The 5,736-nt window shown below is 33.2% G+C and overlaps 1 non-coding gene across 1 annotated transcript; it reads right to left on the reverse strand.

The window, feature by feature from the left end:
• Positions 1 to 1,691: 1,691 nt before the first annotated feature.
• On the reverse strand, positions 1,692 to 1,763 carry Trnag-ucc (transfer RNA glycine (anticodon UCC)). The gene has a single exon. It is a non-coding gene; the product is annotated as a tRNA-Gly (tRNA).
• Positions 1,764 to 5,736: the final 3,973 nt, after the last annotated feature.

Genomic DNA, 5,736 nt, shown 5'->3' on the forward strand with positions numbered 1-5,736 from the left:
AGAGGTCTAGTCAGGAACGATTTTATTTTTATTTGTAGAGCCGATTTATTAGCTCAACTTTTTGCAAAGAGTAAAAAAGTTTAATAAGATTCTGAGGAGCTCAGTTAGCTAGTTATATCATAAAATTTTGTTTTTATACTGCAATTTGGGAAGTTTCTACTTTGGTTACGTTTTTTATACTAAAGAAGATAATTTTCAATAACGTCACTGAGTGTGTACTTAGTGCAGATTCAATTGCATAAAAAATAAATTCACTTCGGTACATTATTCCGTTGCTAATCACAAAATGGTTAAAAAAATACAACAAAATATAATGTTTGGGTTTATGTGACCTTGTATAAAAAGGGTTTGATCGGAAAGTACCTATCTTATATAACAGCGGCAGTAATTTTTTTGAAAAGTAGCTAAATACATCGATCTTCATTTTGATTCCAATATAATTTTTGTACAAGCTGTTATACTTCTTTTGAAAGATCCCCACTATTTTTCATGATTAAGTTACAATGGTTTTGAATTTAAAAAATAGAACTCTAAATTGAAATGATTACTAATTGCGATTATTGGAATATATTAGTATATTACATAATCTGATTGTAATAAGTGGTTTTCTGTTTCACAATCGTATAAGACAGTCGCGGTGTAGATTTTTCTGAAAATGGCAGAAATAGAGTATCTATTTCTTCTTCTTCTTCTTCTTCTTCTTCTTCTTCTTCGTCTTCTTCTTCTTCTTCGTCTTCTTCTTCTTCTCCTTCTTACGTTAGGACTAGGTCCTGTGTTTTCATCAAGGGTTTGCCAGGAGTAGTTGGGATGCTGAGGACCAGCTTTCATACCACCTATCTATTTTACAGCAAATATTTGATTATGAAAAGCAGCAGGCATACGCAAATAGAAAAAAGTCAGACGACAATCGTTCGGCACCTTCAACAACCAGCGGTACCATCGTATAATTTCAATTAATGGTACTGGAGGACTGTCGAATTAAGGTTAGAGAGATGAAAGAATCATGCTTGCGTAAGATATCTGCGCGTTGGATGTCGCGTTTGTTGACTTAGGACCAAAAGCATATTTGAATGAATATTTCGCAGGCATTATTGATACGGTATAAGCAAAATTGAGTCAGATTTGTGCATTGATTCATAACTGTAGATAAACTCCTCATCTATATCTACACTCTTGTATCAATAAATCAGTCAATAAAGTGAATTGTGAAGCACATTCGAAATCGAAGAATAGATTTATGTAAGTGCTTCCTATCATGGTGAAAATTATCCTGAATGTTTCGTTTTAACGGTTAAATAACCCATCAATGTGATTGTTTGGTCTCTCAACAGCGACAAGAAAATTGGACGTCTGTAGTACTCTTCAAAAAGGATAATGAGGCAAGATCAGTACAAACTGATTAATTGGCTCTGCAGTTTATAAAATAGTTTCCAAATGGGGAACAACTCACTTTCATGCAAGATGGAGTTTTCTGCTCGGCCTGTTAAAGCTGTTTTGGCAAAAGAGAATATACTTATGTTAGATTGGCCAGGTAATAGCCCCGATATGAACTCAGAAACGCAGAAAATAGAATATCAGAATAGAAAATTGATATTTTTCCTAAATTTTTCCATGTAGCGGTTTGATTTATTCGTATATTTGTATACTGAATTCTACACAAATAGAGTACTAAAATTAGCCAATAAAAAAGATGCGATGGCCGGGAATCGAACCCGGATCAACTGCTTGGAAGGCAACTATGCTGACCATTACACCACCATCGCACATAATATATCGGTTTAAAGTACCATTCTTAGTTGTATATCTTCAATTCAAAAAGTAGCGTCGCATGTAGCAGCAAGTACATTCACCCATAGTAGTGTCTGGTTTGTTTACAGCCATATGATAAAAACTTGAAGTACTATATTAGAAAATTCATGTATGATTATGTATTGCATAAACTAGCGACAATAAAATAGCCATTATATTTGATATACAGCTGGTAAATGTTTATTATAATGGTTTAAAATATAAAATAACTTTTATCAGCACACATGAAATCCATTTTTAGGTATTTGGGTAATATCAGAGATGAATAAACTAAAATAGAAATTGATCAGCTACTTTATCGGTAAATTAGGACATGATTCAGGCGAAAACGTCGATACAACCATCACAAGCAGTCTTTTTATTCTGGGTAGATACCACTAGACCAGGCCAAAAAATTAGACAAACATTTACCGATTTTCAAGCACTTGGGGGCAAAGGAAATGAGGTTATAGTAACGCAGAATACTTTGAACTGTGGTTTGAGGAGGTTCCGTATAGAAGATCTGCCTGTCCTGTGGAATTTATTGTTTTCTTTTCCTAAATTTTGAGTAAACTTCACAGTGATGTGATCATTTCATTCAATACTTAACCGTTTTATGGGACACTATCAGTTATTTTTTTGTAGCCAGTCATATCTAGAGCCGTGTTAACGAATGCGAGGCCCTTGCCACACAAAGGGACAATTTGATTATAAAGTTAAGCAATTTGATACTGGACTCGACACAAGATTAATACTTTTGCTCGATGTTTGAATGGAATATTAGATTTCAATGTCAAATAAAAAAAATTCGTAAATACTTGTGACCAATGAATATTATAAATTCGTTTGACAAGAACAAAATATCAACTGGGTTGTTGCGTTATCTTATCTAGTTAATCTCCTTTCGGCAGGCTATGCGTGGATCCCCGATGCTTTAAAATGACGTAAAAAAACGCAGTTGTTCGTATCTGAATCAATGAACTTCCATTTGTAAAGAAGATGAGTTGAGGCGACTCGTAAAGAATCTGTAGTCCGATGATGTCTAACAAGAAAAGAAGCTTGCAGGGACACCACCTTACTTGGAAACAGTTCAAGCAAGTGAGACTGTAAGCCAAGATCAAGCTCAAAGGTCACTGATCAGATTGTCGACGCCAACTGAGACTGAGAAGCATTTCTTCCTCTTTTAGGCTACGTGTGTATCAAGTCGTAGATTTCGTATTAATTTAGGTTTTTTTCAATCTACTTTATCATTTTTCACGCAATTGAAGGAGTGAAGGAAGATTCTTTCAACTTCGAATGTTAATTTCAGTTTCTCATTATATGTTTTAAAAATTTACTCATTGTGTTTCGTTAACAATTTCCTCACGATTTCTTCCAAAAACCCCTCATTCAAGTTTCTTAATGGAAAAGTTCAATTTTTTAATATTAAAAAATTATTTATATGTTACAGAGGGGGCATAAGAATTTTAAAAGGGCTTAAGGGGCAAGCAAAACGATGGAAATCACTGTTCTAGAGGTTCAGTACTACTACATAAATTTGTCTAACAGCAAACATCTGACAACCAAAATAAACGACAGAATAATCAACCGTATCTGCTGTAGACAATCGAGGGTCAACGCCATTATCATGAGGATTGTGATGAAGTCAAAATCATAAGCCCATGTTCACCATAACGTATAGAGCTCCATATCTTTTTTTTCCTTTATTGTCATGGACAAACTTGGACCATTATTTTCTTTTTTGGGTCTTGCTTACTGCTATGATTTTCGTCTTTTCTCCAATATTTCTGATAATTCTTATTTCGATATTATCTCCTCCTTCTCTTCTGTTTGTTGATTGGTCGTGCTTCACTTATACCTTACACTGGTCATTTATTTCCCATTCTAGCTAAAGGTTTAGTTTTTGATTCAATTTACAGCTCTTCCGTCACTGCTTTGTTCTAATTATCGTTTTACATATCATTTTCACTTTCCTTAAGTAGTGCATGTTCATTCCTTTTTGTCGGTATACCATCACATCCGCATACGTTGGTATTAATATCATGTAATGCATCCAAGCTAATTCACTCTTGCTGCCTGTTTACATAGCTTATTAAACTTGTCAAGAAACAATTTCTAGACATTATTCGATGTCCTGTGAATACTTGGTCTGAAAAAATCGGAAATATCTAGAATATTACAATCAGCTATAGAATGTCAATTGCTCTAGCGTATTTGAAAGAGATATAAGTGTTAAATACTTTGCGAGAAATAGCAGTGGCGGAGTCTATTCGATCAGTCGTATCAATAGCGTAACATAGTGCAGTGCAGTAAAAGAATAAGGGGTGCCAACACACTGTTATATATATATATATATATGAACATTATGTGAAAATTTGTATTATTGTATATTTTATAATAAAACATTTTGTGGGTACTATTTATTTCATATCAAGCTACAGAACATTACATTTCTTCGAGACAGTTTTTTTAACCATTGATTTTTCGAGGTTCATTATTCTCAACTCAACAAATAGTGAGAACGCAAATATAAAAAATCACAAAATAGGAGAATATTACTTATCATCGCTTGGTAAAGTGAAGGGATGAATTGCATAGAATCGACCGCATTGGTTGTCCATCTAAACAACGCACTTTTCCACCCTTAGATTGGTTGACCATCACGCGTATTCACCAGATCTGGCTTTGAATGACTTTTTCCTGCTTCCTAATCTTGAAGTTTCACTTACAGGAGAGAGGTTCTAATTAGATAAGGACTTTTTTGTAAACTCCTATTTGATTTGATTGAAAAGGCTAGAGCATCAGTGGACCAAGTGTTTAGGCTCAAAATAAGACTATAATATAGATAACAATAATTATAGAAAAAATATCTTATCTCATTGTTTACGATGGAAACTTCCTAGATATCCCTTGTATTATTGTATCAAATGGGGGAAAATGGTAATAAACATATGAAAAAATGCACATCTCATTTCTCTGACTTACCCCCCTGGTTTAATAATAATAATTATCAACTATTAGTTTATAAACATCATATGAACTCAATCATATAAACACAATCTATCACAAAATCTCATTCCAAATGATGTTGGATGTTTTCAAGACATCATAGGATTAAAACTACGATAAAAGTTAGTTGAGTTGGATCGACAACACTGATGGTGTGTATGTGTGATACTACTCGACTGGCTCCGGGACTTTAATCATGATGAATCGGGATGAGATGACTCAACGAAAATTTCTCGGTTACATACCGGCGGCCAATAAAACAGATTAGGTTGAGGATTAGATTGCGATCAATCATGTGCATCTTGTTCGATTAAACGTGAAGTTTTCTGGAGAATGCTTCAAAGATGTATCAGCATTTATTAATGTCTAATCGAACATAGTAAACGAGTCAGATGGAAGTGTTTTATCTGATATTATCTAATTTTTTTATTTCAGCTGTTAAATTGATTCAAATATTTTTCCAATTACTGCTTAGGTTGAGCTTCGATTTTGTTGAAATTGCTAGTTTTTTTTTTCTATAAATACTTTTGTAACTTTTTTTTTAATAAACTTATTTTACCAGGTGTTATGATTTCTTCGTCTGTTAAGTTTGCATAAAATTACTACATAAAAGTTTTTTCGAATGATCTGCAGTCACTAAGAAGTGCACTTTTAGTTCATAATGAAATATTAACATATGAATAACAATAATTTTTGAGATGTATTAAGTTCGAATTTTTTCATTATCTATCAAATTTCAAACACCACAGTCGAAATGGCATAATTGTATGAATAATACTTCCCAGCTTACTGTTAGTACTGAAAAAAATATGTTAGGGAAAAATGAAATTTTAAAAAGCGCTTCCGCAAAAATAACATAATTCAAGGTATAAGTTCCACTCAATAAAAAAGCAAAGCTATGGGAATGCCAATATATATTTTAGGTATATATTTACAAAA

The sequence above is a fragment of the Diorhabda sublineata genome, chromosome 4, assembly GCF_026230105.1.
Source record: "Diorhabda sublineata isolate icDioSubl1.1 chromosome 4, icDioSubl1.1, whole genome shotgun sequence".
NCBI lineage: Eukaryota > Metazoa > Arthropoda > Insecta > Coleoptera > Chrysomelidae > Diorhabda > Diorhabda sublineata.